Below are 12,998 nucleotides of genomic sequence, written 5' to 3' on the forward strand. Positions count from 1 at the left end.
AATACTTTCTATATTGCAGGATAATCATTAATAGTATGTCATTTCTTTAACGACATCTTATAAAAAGCCACTCATGCAAAATTATTATTGAACTGTATAAACATTAAATCAATTCTCAATATCCAATATGACAAAATACACGCTTTTATAAATCCTAAATTTGTATATCTCAGAACTTACACCACCTAAATGTATTATTAGTCACAACTGGACAAAAACGGGGAAGGGGTGGGGAAAGTTCATGTGCCTGTTCATAAAATCGGAACAAGTAGGTAGAACACTTGTTGATAAGGCTTCAACCATCTCCTTTTATACCCAACAATTGTCTTTTCAATCTTGTTTCGTGGCCGGCACATTTTGACATATTTAAAACAAGCCGGTAATTCTTCATGTCTGATTTTTTTTTCACAGATAGTAGCATAAGCACTCAGCAAGCCGCGTCTGTTTCGAAACATAGGGAGTTCCAGTTCGAAAGCTTTTAATTGATACATTGTTCGATGAACATTGAGTTGTTTTGTAGAAAGAATTACATATCATTACATTCTCAGAGAAACTGAGATTACAGGATCTACCTAAACGATATTCTTTCTTTCTGATCATATTAGCTATAAAGTCAGCATCATAAGAGTGAAGGAATATATCAGCAAGTAGAGGAGCACAATTTTTCCCATTGGAATGCCGACCGTTTGTTGAAAAACACGTCCACCACACTGGACAAATATGTTGTCGATTAAAAATTCCAGCATTTTGTAAACATCTTCCTCTGTATATTTGGAAGATGATTTGGAATTATTTCTTACAAAGTATGAGGAATCTCTACCAAGAACTAAATATTTGTATTTAGGTGTACCATCTTTTTGGAAAAACAACGATATATAATGTTTTTAAACGATGACTTTTCATTCAAAATTGTCAACTTTCCTTTCATCTGTGGCAACATTCCTTCAGCACCTTCGTATAGAGTGTCCATATCACAACTCATACGTTATTCCAGAGCTTGCCGAAACTACACGTCCACCACACTGGACTTGTTGTATCGCGTTAGAACTCTAACTAAGAAATTGGCTTCTGGAACAGGGTTATGTTGCTACAAGTCATCACTACAAAAGTTTTATGGTCGTCATCATGAACTCGTGGATCTTTATGGTGTATCCATCTGCACCATGAAAACTGATTTATTCAACGGGTCATAGTTTTCCTTTCCTCATTTGTCTACCCGGACTTGACTTTTTATGAGCAACTCGTCGAGTGTTTCTAGAAAAAACAGAGGACGCTTACCCTACCGGTGCACCTGGTCCATGCTCCAAGGTTTTAGTGGAGTCCGAGTTGCTCATTTGCTTTTGTTACTTTGTATGTATGATTTATTTACTTTATGTTATGTGTTGTGTATGTCTGTTTTCCATGTCTGGTCTTTGTCCCTGCATTACATTCTTTTGATTACCGCTATAATCTTGGTTCCCTTAATTACTCCTTGACAGAGTTTACAAAATGATGATTTGGTGCAAATATTACAAAAATTATTATCTCAGTGTGCATAACTTAATATTTTCAAATTAAACTACACCTAAATTCATTTAATCAAGAACTGTAACCATGGTAGCGGTTTGCAAGCACGTACGAGAACGCACTGAAACGTAATCTGTCCTATGGATAAAGCGAGCAAATTCTGCACATTGAGCCTTTTTGTAAGAGAAGATTTATAGTATTAGTAAAGTCAATTAAATGAAGAAATAAAGTTACTGCGTAAGTCATGTAATTCAATTTGCCAAACACCTGTTTTGTCATGATATTATTATTGAATAAGAACCGGTCCCCTAATATCTACGTCCCGATACGTCGAGGAATGTTAAAATGCGGTTGTTCTCTTATAAGTCAATAAGCTGTAATATATTTACACTACGATGTTCGGAAGTTTCTTAGTGTTTCTGTGATATAGTTTCCCTATTTCGGTTTAAACTCAGAACATTTTGAACTGAATTTTGGGGTATGTTTAAATGTGTAATATTATTGCAACATTGGCCAGTTTTTAAAGAGGATTTGTGATAAGTACTTTAACCCCGCCGCATTTTTTTGCGCCTGTACCTGTGTTTAATGTTGTTTTTCGGGTCAGGCTAATGCTATGATGGTTTCATCGTCGTTCATTGAAGACCCATGGATGGTTTCATCATCGTTCATTGAAGACCCATGGATGGTTTCATCGTCGTTCATTGAAGACCCATGGATGGTTTCATCGTCGTTTATTGAAGACCCATGGATGGTTTCATCGTCGTTCATTGAAGACCCATGGATGGTTTTGAGCTGACATTTTTCTTTCCGGTGAGGTTATTTAATTGACTCTTTAACCATATCTATTCTCCTTATATTAAACTATAAAATATCATATTCGAGTGAAGCAGTTTTATTGTCTACGCTTCAAACTATTATTGACTGCTTGTAAATGAAATTCAACATGTTTGCATAAGACTTCAGAAAGAAATGGGCTTTGTACAAAAGGCACCAGAAGATTTTGATTATAAAATATAGTTTTACCATCCAAAACAAATTCTAAGAAATGTTATATTTGTGTCCTTATTTTCAGGATTTTAAAATAAACAACACCATCTTTTGTGCTGCAAGATAATTATTAAATTCTAATGAAGACATAACAAACATATATAGGATTGCAAACTAACACTTCTTGTACGATGTACAATTGTGGCATACGACTGACTGTAGTAAGCTGTTTTTATTTAGGATTTGAAATTGTTATGATCAAATATAGTCATTAAGCTGGTGATAATTTGAATAAAGAATATTAGAAATGATTTGTATTTTATTGGAACAGTTTAGTTTGCTCTATGCACGTTGAGAACTTAAAATATCATACAGGATGACATTCTGATAAAAGAATTTTTCATAAGTCGTTGTGTGGTTTCCATTATTTGTTCGTATCTTGTAGTACGTTTCGGGAAATTTACTTCACACCGTTGGTAGAATTAGTGGCAGTGGGTTCGTTCAAGTTAATGAAACACATGCTTTGATTTGATGTCCGTTGTAGTGAGACAGTACCTTACTATCGGATTTTCGGTGATGTAGGTTTAAATCCTTATCCTCTAGGCTAACGATATAAGAATGGTCTTCCAATTTTATCAATTGAACGAAAGTTTTTTTCGGCTGTCGCCAATCTTTAATGCAGTACATCCAATGAAATACCTGTCTACACTTTAGTAAAAGTAAGCAATTAGTCCTCGGATTTTTTTGTGGGTGTAACGATATATTAGGATGTTGATATTTCTTTGGGTTGGTGGAGTACCTTTATGGGCGACATATATGCAAGTGACGCAATTAAACCTTGGAAACTGCAGAATGTGATAAAAATTAACTCGGTGACAACACTGCTGAAGGTGGTTGCCAAAATACCAGAAACCCAAAAAATGACCAAAAAAAAGACAACAGATGTTTGTTGTTATAGACAAACCAATCGGTATTGATACAAAGATAATATTGCCATGGAAACCAGTCGGAAAACATGCCTTGTTATTGTATTCCACCCTTAGAAGATAGAAGATGTCGAAGTAATTGAAAATGACAGATGGTACAAGGAAGGTAAGGGGAAGAATTAAACAGAGAACAATCAGTTTAATCCTTGAAAAGAACTCTCTGGCCACCACAAGGGTACTATTATATATCATAGTTCTAATGGTGTAAGTAATATGTACCAAGGTTACAGATTTGAATGCGAAAACCAAAAGCCAAAGGTAATGCTGACATATGCCTATACAGTAACAAACTTTGTCACTATCAGTAACACCAATACCAGCCATAAACAACAGACTGGATAGAAATAAAGTTATAAACAATCCAAGACCTAAAGTACCAGAAGTAGATTTGTACATGTTGAAGATCATATATATAACAATTGACACCACAAGAGCTACTAAGGAGATGGATGACCCGGTATACGTCAGAATGATCGTAAGCATATAATTGAGGGGGCTGATTTGTTCTTCCACTGAACTCTAAACATTACATGGATTCAAAATTAAGTCTCCTTTGGTTTCTTTCTGATTCGTCTGAAAACGAAAACGAAAGTGATTGATGTTGGCACCTAGCGTTTAATAGCATATTCTGCTCACTTTTTAGAATGATATGTTTGTCTTCTATTTGTTTAGAGAGAATAAATTGTGGTATTCCACTTTCCCATGCAATATCATTCTTATAAATGTCTACCTACGATGGATTTAACTTCCAGAACACTTTTATTAAAGTTTGAAATGCTAATTGTCCATTTAATCTTTGGTAGACGTAGTTTTAATCGTTTCAATGTTGGTATATCCATCTTCTTGTTGATCATTCCTTGTATTTCAAAGCTCAGAATATGCTGACTTGAGTTTCCGATCATTGTACTATAAAAAGTCATAAGAGAAATCCACGTGACTGTTATGTATTCCAATAAACTTTATGCCAATATGGTAGAAACGCTTTCGCCAACATTTGCTGTTATTGATACAGTAGAAGAAAAAGCATACGCTTCAATGAAAGGGATGTCTGAAGCTAAAGAACTATCCTCGCATACCTGTAAATAAAATCATAATTTTAGATGAATAGATTGATTTTGTTAACTTTGTCTGGCATAACATTTTCTGATGTAGCATTATGTTTTACCGGAGTTAAAGTAAAATACTATTGAGACAAATTTTACAAGTTATTAAATGGAAAGAGTCGCCAACATAACACTTGTGATAATAAAAATCTTGTTCACCAGAAATTTCAAAGAAACTACATTTTCGCATTTGACAAAGTATACTCAAGATGTTTGTTTAACATTAAACGTCTTACCAATTAATCTCAACATATTTCGGTTTCATTAATTCAGAAGCTCGTAACTCCTAATGTTTATACGTTTTTTTCCATTGCCCACGTGGTAGAATCATGGTTCGATCCTTTGCCGAGAATTACAAAATGCTTACAATTTTAAGTTTTATGTTTCTCTGCGTTGTACGCGGTATTTTGAAAAAAAGCATGATGTTTAGTTGGTTTAGAGTCAACTAAATATGTCTGGTTTTGATTGATACGCCTGTGGGGGTTGCTTATGTGAGCTTACATAATAACTGTTTGTTCAGAATGTACAGGGTGGCCAGATTTGGTTCAGCATGTCGATGTAGTACAGAGAGGGTTTGTTCAGTTCAGCATGTTGGTCTAGTAGGGGGTGAGTATGTTCGGGTCAGCATGTTGGTCTAGTTCAGGGGGTTGTTCAGATCAGCATGTTTGCCTAGTAGAGATTGGGCGTGTTCGGTTCAGCGTGTTGGTCCATGACAAGGTGGGTATGTTCGGTTCAGCATGACGGTTTAGTTGGGGGCGAGTGTGTTCGTTTCAGCATGTCGGTTTCGTTTAGTGTGAATGTGTTCGGTTCAGCATGACGGTCTAGGACAGGGTGGGTATGTTCGGTTCTGCATGTCGGTGTAGTTCGGGGTGAGTGTGTTCGTTTCATCATGTCGGTCTCGTTCAGGGTGAGTGTGTTCGGTTCAGCAAGTCGGTCTAAGATAGGGTGGTTATGTTTGATTCGTCTTGTCAGTCAAGGATATGGAGGGTATGTTTGATTCAGCATATCGGTCTTTGGGTTGATTGATTGATTGATTGATTGATTGTTGGAGTTTAACGTCCGAGCAGCAATATTTCAGCTATATTCAGACGATGAACATGAAATGGATATAAAATGAACATGAAATGATGAAATAAAAATGATGGGACACAAGGATAATGAGTCGAAAAATTTTGATTGCCACTAGAAAAAGGGAAGGATGGGTAAGTTCGGGCAATTTAGCCTCCTGTGGCGGAGCGCAAAAGGTTCCTACTCCTATAGAATACCACAGCAGGGTTCTTTGACGTGCAAGGAATGTGGCATATTTCCCAACACGGTGCACCACTATGGTTTGCGGTCAGGTTTTCCGTATTATAGCCTGACAACCCCAGCATGTAAAACGCCAGTGGTACCCCATTCCACCACCTGGGGCATATATCCCAGTTGCTCTGTGGGCAGAGTGCCTAGCCCCCGGCTAGGTTTCTGAGCACTATTTACTCGCCTATTACGACAAGCTTAGCGCTGCTGCAGGCCTATTCTTTTAACATCCGGACCTGCACGGGGCCGGTCTTATGGGAGGCTATATTCAATTCTACATGTTGCTCTATTACTGGGGGGTCATGTTATGGTTCTGCATGTCGATCTTTTACTGGAAGGGCGTGTACGATTCGTGATACATTCTTGTCCTGACATATATGAAATATTCCTATTGGACATTACATTAAATTCAATAATTTTTTTTTGTTCTGATCAAGATCTGTTTGCTGAACAAAGTACGTAGTGTAGCTGATCAATATCTGAAAACAGCCGTTTCATAACGTTTATCGATGTTTGTACGCTTATTTATTAATTTACGCTAGGCATTGTCTGCACGCTGATTGATGTCTTTTCCATGGTCACTTTCTATATACTGATATGTTTCTGTACGTAAATCAATGTCTTTACCAATTTCTGTCTGCATATCAATGTCTATTTGTAGGTCAATATTTGTTCAGTGCTCAATGTATGTATGCCAAACAGTATCTGTACGTTAACTAATGTCTGTTATCCAGTCAATATGATTTCTATTCACTTGTCAATATCTATCGTTAATCCATTCATGTGCGCCACTCTTTTACGTTGGTCAATGTCTGTGCGCTGGTCCAGTCTATATCGCTTTACTTTGGTCGATGTTTGTACAATAGTCAATGTCTGTACGCCGGTCCAAATATATATACATCTATACTTTTGTCAATATCTTGTGCTATACGTTTGTCAGTGTCTAATGCTATAAGTTTTTCAATGTCTGTATCGCTATACGTTTGTCAATGTGTGTACCGATATACGTTTTTCTATTTCTGTATGCTGGTCAGTGTCTATCCTTATACGTTAATAAATATCTGTACACCGGTCAATGTATATCACTATACGTTGGACAATGTCTGTAGCTATACATTGGTCATCGTCTGCGTTCTTGTCACTGTCTATCGCTATATGTTGGTCGATTTCCGTAAGGTGGTCAATATCTATCTCTATACGTTGATCAATGCCTGTACGATAGTCAATGTCTGTACTATGTTCAGCTTCTATCGCTATATGTCGGTCAATGTCTATACTCTGGTCAGTGTTTCGCGATTCGTTGGTCAATGACTGTGTGCTGGCCAATGGCTATCGTTATGCGTTGGTTAATGTTTTTTTACGATGGTCAGTGTCTACTGCTATACGTCGTTTAATGTCTCTGCGCTGGTCAGTGCCTATCTCTATACGTTGGTCAATGTATGTACGCTGGTCAGTGACTATCACTATATACCCGTGTAGGTCCGGATGTTAAAAAAATAGGCCTGCAGCAGCGCTAAGCTTGTCGTAAAAGGCGACTAAATAGTGCTCAGAACCCTAGCTGAGGGCTATGGCGCTCTGCCCACAGAGCAACTGGGATGTGTGCCCCAGGCGGTGGAATGGGGTACCACTGGCGTGTTACATGCTGGGGTTGTCAGGCTATAATACGGAAAACCTGACCGCAAACCATAGTGGTGCACCGTGTTGGGAAAGATGCCACGTTCCTCGCATGTTAAAGAACCCTACTGTGGTATTCTCCCGGAGTAGGAACCATAGGGCTCCGCCACAGGAGGCTAAATTGCCCGACCTTACCCAACCCCCCTTTTTCCAGTGGCAATCAAAATTTGTCGACCCCATTGTCCTTGTGTTCCATCTCTTTTTCATTTCATCATCCTTTCATGTTCATTTTGTCATCCAATTCATGTTCATCATCTGAATATAGCTGAAATATTGCTGCTCGGACGTTAAACCCCAACAAACAAACAAAACAAAGACTATCACTATACGTTGGTTATCGTCTGTATGCATGTCAATGTCTATCGCTGCACATTGGACGATGTCCGTACGCTGATAAGTATCTGTAGGCTTATTATTTTTGTAAGCTGTATTTGCTGATGGAAGTTAAGTACTTTTATCAATATCTTAGTAATTATACTCAATACTAACTGATTACCTGACTTCGACATCTTCCATTGTTCTTAAAAGTAAATAAAATCGATGTTGAAAAGGTTTAGACTTTCCTTTTTTTTTCTCGTTAAATTAAAGTCAGTAGATGGATCAACACATTTCAGGAAGGAAGTTCACAAAATACGTTTCTACGCATATATTTGATCAGACTGTCGGTATCATTCACTGATATCATAGCGCTGATTGGATAGTTCTTACATGTAATTTCGAAACCTTTTATCGGTTCGTCATAGAGCAAACAGGTCCTTGTCAATGCATTTTGTGGAGGAATCATTTCCATACGAAGGAATGGATTGCTATGTGTAACTAAAGAAGCAAATGATACATCATCTCCTAGGATTCCGTTTAAAACTTTTTCGTTAATATTAGACACATTTATTGCAATTTATGTAAACATTTCTTCTCTATTGCATGCAGCACAGTACCTGTTCTGATAAGTCACATTCCCTCTACTTATAACCCACGGGCCGGTCATTTTTAAATCAGTTGATTTACACAGTTGCTCAGTTTCAAAAGACTTTATTTCAATTGGGCACGATCGAATTATGAAATATCCAAACCACTGTTCAGAATTTGTCCTAAAAGACACGCATTCACAAGGTTGTCGTTCTCCAAAGAAATCAGTAGATGTTTGATTGGCATCAAAACAGCAGTCATTGCATATATAACATTCATCGTCACAATGGCAGTATCTTAATTTTGTTTCCAAATTTGATTGATAGTCACATGATCCATAAACACTGCAAATGTCAGACAAAAAGAGACTATTGTTGGTATCATGTTTAGAGTAGTCTGGTTTAGTATTATTTCTTGAATCCAAGCCAATCCCATTTGATTCTGGTGAAATGTTATCAAAAAGAATCAGTGTGCCATCTAATGAGAAGATAGACCTTTTAAATAGCTATTTGATCCCGGTTTGTTTGTCCTCAACTTTTTTTGTTTTGTGTATGTCTTCATGAAATGTCGTTTCCATTAGTTGTTGTATAAAGGTTGAACTACCCTTCCTGATTATTTCAATACCATAATCGCTAATGTAATCTGCAGAATAACTTTCTACAAAGTCATCATGTGTAGTTTCCGGTCGGTCCTTTTCCGTAGTTATCAGGTTAAAGATATTAGCCGTTGAAGTATTTCCGACGTACATAGCATTTAAAACATTCTCCATTGTTTCCGACCTCTGTTGGGGGACAACCAACGACAGCAGCAGTATTGTATAAAATGCTTCTATGTTTTTCCTTTTTTGTCTTCCATAACCAAACATAAAATGTATATAATGTTCTCTGTAAACCAATCTGTATAACGCGCTCTGCAAAATTTTTCTTTTTAGTTTAACGTTTGCAGCATTTTTTTATTTATATGTTTTGTATAGATTTTTAAATTAAGTGCATTACAGTTTTTAAATGAAACATCTTATTTCCATTTAACTGATGATAGAGTGTATTTTTATATCATGTCTTTTTATCTTCAGATATAAGAACATTTTGTATTGGTAGTACCGGATATTTTTTTATTAAAATAAAAACCACTGAAAACTAATCATAAATCTTTTCCAACAATATCTCTGAAATTTATCTACATATATCTACATATATATTCATGGTTTTTAATCATGATATATATATATATATATATATATATATATATATATATCAAATATAAAGTATAGATAAATATATCATATTTTAAAAATTACAAGCGTGTGCTGCCATTGGTATTTATATTTTATTTTGTCTTTCATTAAAGAACGTACATTACTATTATGATAATCCACACCTAGAATTATAATAAAGGTATATCGGTTTTAAAGGAGTGATTTTTTTAAAATAATCTTTTTGGCCATAATTTTAGGAAAGTAACTCTGAGAAGACAATAACATCATTGTCTAGGTTTGCAACTACAGGTATAATTATTTTATTTTCATTGCGTGTTGTTTGTTTTGTATCCGGTTTAAGTTGTTTTTCCGTCCAGATAATCATGACGTCCGTTGAGGTATTTTTTCCATCTGACTATTCTTCCTCACTAACGTAAATTCGAAGGGAGGCGACTAAGCACAAAAAAAAACTCCCAAGACGACATAATTATGTTGGCTATTTCTCCATCAAAGTATATTTTAATGCTGAGTTCTGGTATGTTAAATATGAATTCTTCTTCAGTAATGAGTTGTTTTAGTTATATCTCCACCTGCGACTGTCAGAGTTAGATAGTTAACTTTTGCTTTAAGTATAAGTTTTACATAAAGAATGGCGAAATCAAGAACAGACTGAAGTAGAGTCAGTTTCCCCTATTAAAATTTGAACAATGTCAATGGAGAGAGAAGTTCTAAAAAATGAATATGTACAGGACATGTTTTATGGAACCAAAGTAGAAATATAGATTTGGACTCCCAAAGCTGTAAAATCAAGAAAGAGTAGATTTCATAAAGAAAAAAAAATTTCATTCGTTTACTTAAAATATTAGAAATGTCAATCTGTTTTCTTTTTTTTATTGTAAACAATCTTAATATCAAGTTCTTTCTGCTATTGTTTAAAAAATATGTTGACGGTCAATAAGTTTTGCATATATGTATATGATAAAACTGCATGGAATATTGCCTAAAACAAAAATCTTCTACAAGGGTAGTTTAGAGGGAATATCACATATATATCAACAACACGTGTTAGATTCCTTAGAATTCTAAGAATAAAAACATATAAACGGAATTTCGGTTTTTAGTTTTCAGATGTACGGCAGACAGCCAGCTGTCAAATATTGTCCCTGCAATAACTTGAAAAAGTCTATAAATTTCGAATGTGGACAATTTGTTTCATGTGACAAGTGTTAAAGTGGGTTGTCAAGTTCTTAGACTGTAATGCTTTAAAAGATTTATTTATATTCCATTCCCATTAGAAAGAGTAGTCAAGAAAAGCTACGGAACCAAAATTCTAGCAGAATCGTTTACCCTAGACTTGACTTTCATGAAAAGCATCCCTACCAGTGCATCTGGTTCATGCTCCAAGTTTTTAGTGGAATCCGAGTTGCTCATTTAATTTTTTTCTCTTTGTAAGTATTATTTTGGTCATTTTACGTCATTTGTTGTGTGTGTCTGTTTTCCATGTCTGGTCTTTGTCCATGGATTTCATTCTTTTGATTGAATCCACACAAACAACGCTTCATAGCTAGATATGCAAAATGTACTACCAAGTCTGTTCCGAAATTATTAACTAGGGTACTTACAACTGTCAAGGAGGACCGGTCTCCTGTCTTACCTCGATATTTATTACTCTTTATGTGATATCAATTCAACGTGGATACAAAAAAAATCAAAACCAATTAATATTTTTACACTTCCTACCTATGCTTGCTCAGTTGTAATCGAGACTCATACGCATTATAAATCGTTGTTTCTCTGCAAATATTGTCAAAATGCTGCAACATATTTGTCCAGTGCAATTTACCAGAAAAGCCTGATGAAAATTTGAGAACAGAATTTATAAAAATGACTGGGAAGTTCAGTTAGATCGTACAGATGTGGTTGCTATTCGCAGGATACAAGGAAAAGAGGTATGGTAAGGCCTGTCTTGGCAAAAATCAGAAATACTGAGACCAAGATCAACATCATGTGGCAGAAGAAAGGACTTACCATCTATTTTTGTTTGTTTGTTTATTTAGTTACATATATTTAATTTTTATTGAATAATGTGCCCTATCAAATATATATACCAAAAGCATAGTAAAATTATTAAGAGAAAGTTATGATTTTTTACAAGCATCATTTTGGTAAGGGTTGTGAGTCGTGTTAATGTGATTATATTTTACACTTTTCTTTTTTGTTTGGACTAAAACATTGGAAATGTTATTTAATATTGCAGTTAAATTGTGAGTTATAATATGAATATGGATAGTAATGTAACAGTACTTTCCATGAATGTAAGAGGCCTATTTTCAAGCAAAAAGAAACGATTGGATGTTTTTGATTGGACAAAAGGTACAAACGCTCCTATTTTCTGTTTTCAAGAAACCCATTTTAATGTTGATGTTTGTAAACGATGGGAAGATGCATGGGGTAATACTTGCATATTCAGTCTCTGTAATAATAGATGTGCTGGTGTTTGTATAATGGTTAAAAAGGGTCTTGATTTTGTAATTCATGATTCTATTACAGATCCAAATGGAAAATATATTATTATTGATCTTACTCTGTATGAACAGATTATCTTTGGTTTGTATGGACACAATTACGATGATCCATCATTTTTTGATACTATACTACAGAGATTGTTTTCCTTCTCTAACACTAGTTTTGTATTATGTGGTGACTGGAATGTTGTCCAAGATTGTAGTCTTGATACTTTTAATATCTTATACAATCGAAATCCACAATGCCGCAAAACGATTGAAGAAATTATTGAAAAGTTAGAATTAGTTGATCCTTGGCGAGTCTGCCATCCTGAGAAAAAGTTTACTTGGCGTCAGCCTACATCTATAAAACAAAGTCGATTGGACTATTTTTTGGTAACTGAAGATATTTTTTCACTTATGAAAAAAACTAAAACTGATCACTCTGCCATTACTATGTTATTTGCAGCTAGCCTTGTAAAACGGGGAATGAGATTTTGGAATTTTAACTCCCAACTATTGAGGAATTCAGAATATGTTGCATTGTTAAAAAGTGTGTAAGAGACGCAGTGTCTGAGTATTATCTCTCTTGTGACATTACTAATTTGTTTTCAGTTACCTTTTCATGCAATGATCAGTTGTTTTTTTAAATCCTGAAGATGAAACTCAGAACTCTGTGAATTACTCACAGTATAGCTAAAACAAACAAGCTAAAGAGGCTACTTGTATTATAGAACAACAGGTCCGAGACATTGAGCATGTTATGAACATCTCTCCTAGTGAAGAAGTGCAAGCATTATTGAATGAGCAAGAACTAGAAAATCTGAGGTCTTAACGAATA

This window comes from Perna viridis, chromosome 5, assembly GCF_037379345.1.
Source record: "Perna viridis isolate PV_CMFRI_1.1 ecotype Kerala chromosome 5, ASM3737934v1, whole genome shotgun sequence".
NCBI lineage: Eukaryota > Metazoa > Mollusca > Bivalvia > Mytilida > Mytilidae > Perna > Perna viridis.